Below are 12,372 nucleotides of genomic sequence, written 5' to 3'. Positions count from 1 at the left end.
CAGCAACATGCCCGCTGTCTTGGGGTCATACTTGACTCCGAGCTTTCCTTTGCCCCCCACATTTGATCACTGGCTCGCTCTTGTCATCTGCACCTCAAAAGCATTTCTAGAATTTGACCTTTTCTTACTTTTGACTCTGCAAAAACTCTTACTGTTTTTCTTATTGATTCTCGTCTCGACTATTGTAACTCTCTTCTAATCGGTCTCCCTCTTACCAATCTCTCCCCTCTCCAGTCTGTCTTGAATGCTGCAGCCAGGATCATATTCCTCACCAATCGTTACACCGATGCCTCTACCTTGTGCCAGTCATTACACTGGCTACCCATCCACTCCAGAATTCAGTATAAACTTATTACCCTCACCCACAAAGCCCTCCATGGCTCAGCACCACCCTACATCTCCTTCCTTGTTTCAGTATACCACCCTAACTGTGCCCTCCGTTCTGCTGATGACCTGAGGTTAGCATCCTCAATAATCAGAACCTCCCACTCCCATCTCCAAGACTTTACACGTGCTGCGCCAATTCTTTGGAATGCACTTCCCAGGTTAATACGATTAGTCCCCAATCCCCACAATTTTAAGCGTGCCCTGAAAATGCATTTATTCAGACTGGCCTATCGCCTCAACACATTTGGAGTGCCCTCACACGCCAGGGCTGTGGGGTACTCGGTACCGGGCCTGTTGATCTTCTCAACGGGAGTTGTCACAGCAGCAGTGACCCGGTCCGTGACCCTGGGGCTCCATTGCAAAAGGGGTCGTTTCAGTGTGCTTATGGTGAAAGTTTATAAGTGATTTGTGACGCCACCTGTGGTGTTCGGCAAGGAAGATGTTAAGCTGACACTGCAAACAGCTCCTCTGGGACAGATGGTGTGGTGCAGCAATGATGTTATAGTCCTCCACAGGCAGGGCTGTAGTCCAAGGGCAGAGTAGGTGAAGTGACACTTAGATGGTGTAGTGTCGGGCGCAGGATGGATGTAGCAGTGTCGGGCAGGTTGACGCAGGAATAAGTGGAGGACACCAGGGCATGTAGTTCCAAAGCTTTACTCACAGTCTGTTGTGGTAAAGGTGCCCGCATCCGTGCCGTGTCCTCTGGGTCAGGAGCTCAGCCAACTTCCAGGCAAGATGAAGTACTCCTTTCCAACACTCCGCCAACATATGTGCCTTTTCTGAACATCTCCCTCTTAGCAACTTTTAGTGAAGTACTCACAGTACTGAGTTACACTGGAGTTCCTCCTGTCAGATGTTCCTAAGAATGCTACTTGTACGGCAGACAGCTGTAGCCTGCTTCGGGGACTCCTTCTACCTAGTCCCGGCTCACACACGTTACTGTTGTGCCCCCAAGTCTGGTGTGGGAATAAAGTGGTCACTACTTTTATCCCTCCGGTGTCTGCTGCAGGACCATTAGTATCCATACAACCTCGGGGACCGGACCCCGGCCTTGCGCTTAGAACTTGGGAAGGGTTCTCCTCTAACCCTGATCCTTGGTTCTCTTCTCCTCACGTTCCGTACTAATTCTTCCCTTCTTATGGAGAATCAGGCTTTCTATCAATGTTACTTTCTTGTGCCAGCGGACCCAGATCACTGAGGTCGGCTGCAGAACTCCCTTCATCCATCCCACTCAGGGGATCTCCTTTCACAGACTGACCTCGTCAGACTCCTGTGACTAACTGCCTAAATCCTATCCTCTTCCCGCTCTTTTAGCGCAAACAAAACTCCACCCGCCTCCCAGCACACTTCGTGTTCCAAGCAGGGAGCCACCAAAGGGTGCTTTGCTACACTACTATGTTGTACACAACAGAGATATAATTGAGTTCAAAAATGCCCAAAAGGTGATTGTTGCATAATCAAAATATGAAATACACGCAAAATGGTATTTTGTGCAAAAAAGTATGAATATTTTATTAAACCATTAAATCATTTAAAATATCAGTAAATACAAAATATGAGTCAGTACGTGGTGGAAGACAGCATGGTCAGAACACCCGGTAAAAAACATACATGTATTGTCGTGATCAGGTGAATATTAGTAAACAGGAACGGGTTAAAGGAGAGGGAATATCCCCAAGTTCCATCTTAACATATACATATAGTATCGTTTCTAGTGGAAATCCCTATATACACCATCACAAAGCTCAGTGGCAAGTCAATTAACCCTATATACTAATCCTGAGCACTTATTATTCAGCCATCAGCACGTCATAGAAAGTTTTCTTACCCATTGTGGTAATACCGGGGGTTCCACCAATGCCCCTACGTGTTTCGCACACAAAGGGCTTCCTCGGGGGGCCGTGTAGTCTGATAAATGATCAATTATAGGCATGATATCTTGTATTCACTACTATGTTGTGTGGGATGCAGGTGTTGGAGTGTGGTCAGGTGTCTCCACCTTACCTGGATAGTGGGGCACCACACCTCAGGAGGAGGTGCAGTACCTCTGTGGTGACTGAACCCTCAGGGGCGCCACACATTAACCTAATCTATCCCTGTTATGAATGAGTCACCGTAGGAGGCAAAAACAGAAATGCTAGCTAAGTCCAGAAAACCAGAGAAGTTGGCAGCTATTGGATTGCAGACCCCTGAACCTATCAACAACAACTAGTAGTAGCCGTGTGGGGTTCCTACGATGCCCTAGACCCCTCGATCACAGCCGGAGAACTGCCTAGCCTAAAGACAGAAAGGGAAATCTAAACTGCCCCAGAGCAGACCCCAAAGCAATAGGCAGCCCCAAACATATAATGACGGTGAAGCAAGAAGAAAAAACACTAACACAGATAGAAAGATAGACTGAGCAAATGATGGGGCCCAAGCTAACTAGATAGGACAGGATAGGAAGGCTGCTGTCTGCAATCTGCGAAAAACCCTATCAAAATAAGAGCCAACAGACTGACAGGGAAAAAGGCCCTGAAGACGCAAGGCTTCAAAAAGACTATGTCAGTACTCAGGTATTTTCTGAAGACAGAGCAAACCGACAAAAAGGAATTCAGCTCACCCCAGCAGGGAATGGCAGAATCCAGAAAAGCAAGGCAAACTAAAACCAAAACACAAATGCAAAAAGGCAAAGCAGAAAACTTAGCTTTTGAGGAGCAGGAATCAGACTGGTCTCCTAGAATTCCACAGAGAAATCACCAGCGAGGCAGAAGGGTGTCGGCTGCCTTATATCCAGTCAGAGATCCGCGTCGCCCAGTCATCCTCTCCCAGCTCAGGTGCTTGGTAATCAGCCTCACTACCTTCCTTCACCAGAAGAGGGAGTTCATCAGACCTCAATGGTGAAGGGGAAAATGAACTCATAACAGTACCTCCCCCTTGAGGAGGGGTCACCGAACCCTCATCCACGCCACCAGGGCGATCAGGGTGAGCCCGATGAAAGGCACGCACCAATCTTTTGGCATGAATATCAGAGGCAGAGACCCAGGAATTATCCTCCTGACCATAACCCTTCCACTTAACCAAATACTGGAGTCTCCGTCTAGCCAGACGGGAATCCAGTATCTTCTCTACCTCATATTCCATGTTACCTTCAACCAATACAGGGTCCGGAGGTGCCACCCCAGGAACTACTGGTTCAACAAACCTCTTCAACAAGGACTTATGAAGCACATTATGGATTTTAAATGTGACATGAAGAGCCAACCGAAAAGAGACCGGATTAATGATCTCCAAAATCTTGTAAGGCCCAATAAATCTAGTCTTAAACTTAGGAGAAGCTACCTTCATAGCGATATTTTTTGATGATAACCAAACCATATCACCCACCTTAAACTGGGGACCAACGGTCCTATGTCGGTTGGAAAACCGCTGGGCCTTTTCCTGGGAGAGAGATAACTTATCCACCACTTGGTCCCAGATCTGGTGCATTCTCTCCACCACAGTGTCAACACCTGGGCAGGCAGAAGGCTCCACCTGCCCTGAAGAAAATCGAGGATGAAACCCAAAGTTACAAAAAAAAGGTGACATCAAAGTGGCAGAACTAGCTCTATTATTTAAAGCAAATTTGGCCAAGGGCAAAAATGAAACCCAATCATCCTGATCAGCGGAAATAAAACATCTCAAATACGACTCCAAGGTCTGGTTTGTTCTCTTTGTCTGCCCATTGGTCTGAGGGTGAAACGCAGAGGAGAAGGACAACTGAATTCCCAGCTTGGAACAGAACGTCCTCCAAAATCTAGACACAAACTGGACTCCTCTGTCAGATACAATGTTCTCAGGAATCCCATGCAAGCGAACCATCTGTTGCAAAAACAGGGGCACCAACTCAGAAGAAGATGGCAACTTAGGGAGTGGTACAAGATGAACCATCTTAGAGAACCCATCACAAATCACCCAAATAACAGTCATTCTCTGAGAGACAGGCATATCAGAGATGAAATCCATTGAAATATGGGTCCATGGCCTCCTGGGGACCGGCAAAGGCATCAACAACCCACTAGAGCGAGAACAAGGTTTAGACTGGGAGCAAGTCCCACAGGACTGCACAAAATTCCTGACATCACGAGACAAGGCGGGCCACCAAAAAGACCGACTCACCAGATCTCTAGTACCAAAAATACCTGGATGACCAGCCAATGCAGAGCAATGAACTTCAGACATCACTCTCTTCTTCCACTGGTCAGGAACATACAACTTTCCACTGGGACAACGCTCAGGTTTGTCCTCCTGGAACTCTTCCAGAGCACGTCTCAAATCGGGTGAGATGGCAGAAAGAACTACCCCTTCGCCTAAGATGGTAGCAGGCTTGGTCACCACAGGAGAATCGGCAAAGAAGCTCCTAGAAAGAGCGTCAGCCTTGACATTCTTAGTGCCAGGAAGAAAAGAGACCACAAAATCAAAACGTGTAAAAAACAAGGCCCATCTAGCCTGTCTAGGGTTCAAGTGTTTGGCCGACTCCAGGTAAATCAAATTCTTGTGGTCAGTGAGGACCACGACTTGTTTAGCTCCCTCCAACCAATGTCTCCACTCATCAAATGCCCATTTCATGGCTAACAGTTCCTGATTCCCCACATCATAGTTACGTTCAGATGGAGAGAACTTTCGGGAAAAGAAAGCACAGGGATTCATTTTAGATGTTACAGAATCCTTTTGGGACAAAACAGCTCCTGCACCAATCTCAGAAGCGTCCACCTCTACCTGGAACGGGAGTGAGACATCAGGTTGCCGCAAAACCGGGGCAGAAGTGAATCTTCGCTTCAGCTCCTGAAAGGAAGAAACAGCCTCCGGAGACCAATTCAACACATCAGCACCCTTCTTAGTCAGATCAGTCAATGGCTTGGCAATACTAGAAAATTTTGCTATATATTTCCGATTAAAAATTAGCAAAACCCAAAAACTTCTGAAGGGCCTTCAAAGAAGTGGGCTGAACCCAATCATAAATGGCCTGTACCTTGGCCGGATCCATTTCAATAGTTGACGGAGACAAAATAAATCCCAAAAATGAAATCCTCTGTACCCCAAAAAGGCATTTCGATCCTTTGATATACAGGGAATTCTCCCTCAAGATCCGGAACACCGTCCGAACATGTTCCACATGAGAATCCCAATCCTTGGAGAAGATCAAAATATCATCCAGATAGATAATCAAAAATTTATCCACAAAGTCTCGGAAAATGTCATTCATGAAGCACTGGATGACAGAAGGGGCATTAGTGAGCCCAGAAGGCTTCACTAGGTACTCAAAATGTCCCTCTCGAGTATTAAACGCCGTCTTCCATTCATCCCCATGCTTAATGCGGATAAGATTATACGCCCCTCTGAGGTCAAGCTTGGTAAACCAGCAAGCACCTTTAACTCTGAAGAATAGATCCGAAATCAGGGGTAGCGGATACTGATATTTAATAGTAATTTTGTTGAGGGCACGATAATCAATACAAGGCCTTAATGAACCATCCTTTTTGGCCACGAAAAAGAAAACAGCACCTAATGGTGAAGAGGATGGTCTAATATGACCCTTCTGCAACGCCTCCTTAATATAGGATCGCATAGCCTCGTGCTCGGATACAGATAAATTGAAGAGCCGACCCTTGGGAAATTTACACCCCGGGCTCAGTTCAATTGCACAGTCATAACTCCTATGAGGAGGCAAAGACGCAGACTCATTCTCACTAAATACATCATAAAAGTCCGCCAAATAGTCAGGAACATCATGCGACTGAGGAGAGGTGGAAAAAACCGGAGCCTCACTAAGGGCACACCGACAACCCCAACTCACCACAGACACAGATTTCCAGTCCAAAACTGGATTATGAATTTGCAACCAGGGAAACCCCAGAACAATGGTATCATGCAAATTATGCAACACCAAAAATCTGCAATTTTCTTAATGGTTTGGGGCGACCCGCATTACCACCTGGGTCCAAAACTGAGGTTTATTTTTCGCCAAAGGAGTAGCATCAATCCCCCTCAAAGGGATAGGCGTCCGCAGAGGTGTCATAGGAAATCCACAACGTTTAGCAAAATCCAAGTCCATTAGGTTCAGGGCTGCTCCCAAATCCACAAAAGCCTTGGCAGAAAATGTGGACAGGGAGCAGATCAGAGTAATTGCCAGAAGAAACTTAGGTTGAACACCACCCACAGAAAACGTGTGTGCAAAACGTTTCTCTCGTTTAGGACAGACAGAAATAATATGCAAGGCATCTCCACAAAAAAAACACAGCTTATTACGCTTTCTGAACTCCTGACGTTGCTCCCTGGACAAAACTCTATCACATTGCATTGGTTCAGACACTTGTTCAACAGGTGGCCACACCTCTCGTGCAGTCCTGCGTTCACGTAAACGCCGATCAACCTGAATGGCTAATGACATAGAATCGTACAGACCAGAGGGAACAGGAAATCCCACCACAGTATCTTTTACGGCTTCTGACAAACCCTTCCGAAAGAGAGCTGCCAAGGCATTATCATTCCAGGCAGTAAGGACCTCCCACTTTCGGAATTTTTGACAGTACAATTCTGCAGAATCTCGACCCTGGCTCAATGCCAACAGGGTCTTTTCAGCCTGATCAATAGCATTAGGTTCGTCATACAACAACCCCAAGGCTTGAAAAAATGCGTTCACATTAGTCAGAATAGGATCATCAGGTTTCAAAGAAAATGCCCAATCCTGGGGATCGCCACGCAGCAAAGAGATGACAATTTTAACCTGCTGCGTGGAGCTCCCTGACGAGTTAGGCTTCAAGGCAAAAAATAATTTACAATTATTTTTGAAATTCAAAAATTTAGACCGATCCCCAAAAAACACATCAGGAGTAGGGATCTTTGGTTCAGCAGCATGTGAATGAGCAAGGTAGGCGGAAATTCCCCTCACTTCCGCAGCGAGCTGCTCCACACGATCAGACAATTGCTTTATCTCCATTGAGAGAAAAAAAATTCCCCCTACGGCCTCAGAGATATAGAGGAAAAAATATACACACTTTTTTTTTTTAAATTCTTTCCTGCCTAGGAGTACCCTAGGATCTGCGAAAGGCTGGTGATTCTGTTATGAATGAGTCACCGTAGGAGGCAAAAACAGTAATGCTAGCTAAGTCCAGAAAACCAGAGAAGTTGGCAGCTATCGGATTGCAGACCCCTGAACCTATCAACAACAACTAGCAGTAGCCGTGGGGGGTTCGTACGATGCCCTAGACCCCTCGATCACAGCCGGAGAACTGCCTAGCCTAAAGACAGAAAGGGAAATCTAAACTGCCACAGAGCAGACCCCAAAGCAATAGGCAGCCCCCAACATATAATGACGGTGAAGCAAGAAGAAAAAACACTAACACAGATAGAAAGATAGACTGATGATGGGGCCCAAATGATGGGGCCCAAGCTAACTAGATAGGACAGGATAGGAAGGCTGCTGTCTGCAAGCCGCGAAAAACCCTATCAAAATAAGAGCCAACAGACTGACAGGGAAAAAGGCCCTGAAGACGCTAGGCTTCAAAAAGACTATGTCAGTACTCAGGTATTTTCTGAAGACAGAGCAAACCGACAAAAAGGAATTCAGCTCACCCCAGCAGGGAATGGCAGAATCCAGAAAAGCAAGGCAAACTAAAACCAAAACACAAATGCAAAAAGGCAAAGCAGAAAACTTAGCTTTTGAGGAGCAGGAATCAGACTGGTCTCCTAGAATTCCACAGAGAAATCACCAGCGAGGCAGAAGGGTGTCGGCTGCCTTATATCCAGTCAGAGATCCACGTCGCCCAGTCATCCTCTCCCAGCTCAGGTGCTTGGTAATCAGCCTCACTACCTTCCTTCACCAGAAGAGGGAGTTCATCAGACCTCAATGGTGAAGGGGAAAATGAACTCATAACATATCCCTGTGTGGCACAGCCAAAAGTTTTACCATAGCCAGGTTCCCCGCATCATGTTCCCACATGCTTTATGCATCCATTAGCCCTCTGTGTCTGCACTGTTACACACTTAGCATTATGGCTGGTCCATACAATCAGGGCAACTGTTATTGGAGTGCCCCGCGGGGCCTGGGGGTACTTGGTATCGGGCCCGTCGACTTCCATGAGGGACGATGTCACGGTGGCGGCGACCCGGTCCGTGGCCCAGAGGCGTCCAGTAATAAAAATAGGGGAAAGTTGTGTGGTATTTATGTGGTAAAAAAATGAAAATAAAGTTATTAGATGGTGAAATACGTGACGCCACCTGTGGTATTCTAGTCAGAGGTGACCAGCGCTGCGGTGTTGCTTCTCTGGGATGGATGTTGGGCACAGCTATGATGTTGTAGCCCTCCACAAGTAAGGCTGTAGTCCGAGGGCAAAGATGTTAAATAAATAGTAAAACTGGCTGTGAATGTTGGGGTGCAGATAAATGAGAGAAAGACACATAGGTGCAGTTTCTTTACCTTTTACTGGTAATAGGTTGCAGTCTGGAGTACCACTTACAGGAGATGGAATGAGTCTGGCTCGCCTGGAGGCATTCAGGGGATCCACCTTGCCAGGTCGGGATTTAGGACCTTCCATTCTGCCCTTTGTGTGTGGGTCTCCGCTGTATATAACTATGCTGCGACCCTCTATTCGTGATGATTTCACTAACCTGTATGGCTGTCAGCGTGAGCCTATTCCACGGGTACCGTCCTTTTCTCCATCAGCCCCGGGCTCCTTATCCGCTGCCGTGCCCTCAGGTGTTCAATGTGCACAGGAATTTACAATCCCCTGTACTTTCAGATTCGGCTATCAGGACGTACAGTTCCTGTCAGCTTTGGACTCTGATGTCCCTTTTCTCTTTATTAGCGCTTCACTCAGGCGTCTGCTATATGCAGTATTTTAGCTTTCCCAGAGCCTCTCCGTCTCTGCTCGTGTCCTATTCCTTCTTCACAGATCAGCTGCCTATCTTGAACTGACAGGATCTTCCAGAAAGATCTCTTTACCTCATCTCCTCACGTAACTGTCATTTTTCCTCACAGCTGTTTTGTTTCCATGACAACTCCCTCAGCTGATTTCTAGCTGACTCACCAACCCCCTCTGCTGGCCAGAATTTATAAGGCATCTCCCTTTTCTGACCTGAAGCAGGAAATTGTGATTAAATGTATTACCTGGCATGGGGTCCCTTTTCTGCCTCCAACCATGACTTTACCCATTAGAGGGAGGTAATGTCACTGTGACTACTGGACTCTGGGGTGTCACATTACCACCCACCTTTCGTGTCTATCTCTTTCCTCATAGACTGTAAGCTTGCGAGCAGGGCCCTCATTCCTCTTGGTATTTGTTATAATCTATGTGATTATTGTTATGCTGTAATGTCTATTGTCTGTACAAGTCCCCTCTGAAAAGTAAAGTGCTGCGGAATATGTCGGCGCTATAGAAATAAAATTTATTATTTATTATTATTATTATTTGTTTCATGAGAACTTAGCCTTAGGGCAGTGTAACTTGGCCCGGGGTGGTAGCTGAGGGTGAGGTACATTTCGTTCATGTCTCAGCATTCTACATGAAGATGGGGGTCCTGGTTGGGTGTGTGGACTTTGTTTACAGGGGCGTTATGCCCCTGCAGGCCACATGATGCCGGTGACCAGATGTTGAGAAGTTCAATGCGGGAGACCACTAGTCAACAATAAACAGTTTTTTACTGAACAGTACCTTGGTGGGAATTACGTATAACAGATAGAGGGGGAATAACATCACAAACGTTTCCTGTACAGCATGGAGCATCTTCAGACACGGTCTGTAGTCCTCTTCCAGGATTATTTGCTTCTGTCCCAAAATTCCTCCACCTTAACCACACCCAGCACAGTACTAAAGACCAGGAAGTGAGAGTCCTGTCCTCACACTGCGGTTCCGGTTCCGCATCCCTTTTCCCCCTGGGGAGCTAGTTTGCTATTATGGTCATTACTTGGCTTCTCTGCTTGCTGACAACTTGAGACTCTCACTGGGGACCCTCTCTTCGTCTCATGTTCTCATTTCCGTCCTGGCCCATTACCTCTCTGGGTTGCAAACTCAGGGCTATACTGTTTGGTTGTCGTGTCCCAGGAACAGTCTCCAGTGCATCACTCTGTATTTCTGTGGCTTTTCCTCATTCTTCCTCAGGATTGTGGAATCCACTACCTTGGACCCCACTCACGTCAGGGTCATCTTTGTCACACAGATCAGCTGTCTAGTTAGACCTTAGATCTGCTTTCTCTGCAGGCTGAGCCTATCTGACTCCTGACAGGAAACTCTCTGTGCCTTCACTTTGACCATTACCACCCTGGGCTAGTTCCACACACTAACTGTCCCTTCTGTGGGACAAACTACAATGCTGCCACTAATAACGCATGTCACAATACATGTTACACATTACAACAAGGGGGAACATGAGCAGTATGTCCATCTGCTTACAATAGGTTTACATGAGCCTATGAAAAAATCATTCAGAGGTTCATATAGACAACTTGGACTCAGAACTAAAACACGGTCGAGTGAACGAACTCTTAGTTTGAGTTCCCAGGTAACTGCTAATTTTTTGCTGTGGATTCTCTTTCAGAAAATTCACTGCTTTTTATTATACAACATATCCTCAAACATTAACCCACTAAAAAGGTAGAAATTAAATAGGTATTCGCATCTTAAGCCATGACTAAACAGGAATGGCTGCTTCCAAGCAACAGCCACAGGAGGTAGGGATATGAAATGGATGTGAGTTATATAAACAGCTTTAGCACAGTGAGCTACGCCTATGAAATGAAAAAAGTTGAGTCATTAAATATCAAACATTGGTGTTAAGATGTGTCCATCAAAGGGTGAAAATACCCTGGTCCTAATAGTGTATCTAATTTGCTTCAAGCTATCTAACTGCAAAATGGTGCCATCTACTGGCCATAAAAGACACCTACACCTTATTAACAATAAGACCTCATTCAGACGACCGTGGTGCATGTACCTGTTCTATCCGTGTTTTTAATGAATAGAACACATACCCATTATAGTCGGTCGGAGGAAAATATCGGACATGTGCACAGCTCCATAGGATATTATTTGTCTGAGGGTGATCCAATGTTTGTTTCGGATAATACTCAGACTGAAAATACGGTCGTCTGCAAGAGCCCTAAGGCCGGGTTCACATTTCGTTTTGGCAGTCCGTTAGACGGACTGCGTTACACCGCGGCATAACGCGGTGTAATGCAGTCCGTTAACGCTGCAATTGCCCTCCATTGTCGGGCGCATCGCGACGCATGCCGTAAAGCAGCACGCGTTCGCAATGTGCCGTCATTCAGTTACGGAGCTTGGGACACGGGCTGCATCATCTGAGGCTCCATCACCGCTAGCGCAGATAGAGCATCTGCGCTAGCGGTATAGCATAAAGCATATTGCGCTATGCTATCGCATTAACGCAGACCATCAACGCTATGTGTTGAACGGGCTGTGTTAACGCAATGTAAACCAGGCCTAACAGTGTGTAATATGCACAGTGTGAGGATTTGACGCTACTTGCTGATTTCAATTGTCGTCGTGACCGTAGTATGTGAATCGCAAACTTGTGGTCACACGTCAACTAGATTCTCATCCATTTCTTTCAAATTATTTAGAGAATATTACACACTGTTTGTATTCAGCAGGAAGAAATAGCTGGACAACCCTTTTTAAGATTGCATATGGAAACTTACAAGCTGTTTTACAGATGATTGCATCCTACCCTTGGACAGGATTTTAAATACGACCTGAAAAGCTTTTATCTTATGCATTGGACATCATACTTTCCTTCTGCTGTGACCAAATTAGAAGCAATTCATGAGCATGTACTCTAAAAAAAACCCATTAGGAACCTTATTATTTTAAGGTATGGGTAGGAATGGGCCCCTTGCTTGTCGGACCCCTGTTCAGCTGCTCACATTTGGTAGGTACACCTCTATAATGACAGGTTGTTACAATCAGAGGTGAACCTAGCCTCTCTGCTGCCTGAGGCAAACAGCAAAAT

Source organism: Dendrobates tinctorius, unplaced genomic scaffold (assembly GCF_039654945.1).
Source record: "Dendrobates tinctorius isolate UK_male_01 unplaced genomic scaffold, ASM3965494v1 ptg000162l, whole genome shotgun sequence".
Classification (NCBI taxonomy): Eukaryota; Metazoa; Chordata; class Amphibia; order Anura; family Dendrobatidae; genus Dendrobates; species Dendrobates tinctorius.
Note: the sequence above shows the minus strand (reverse complement) of the source record.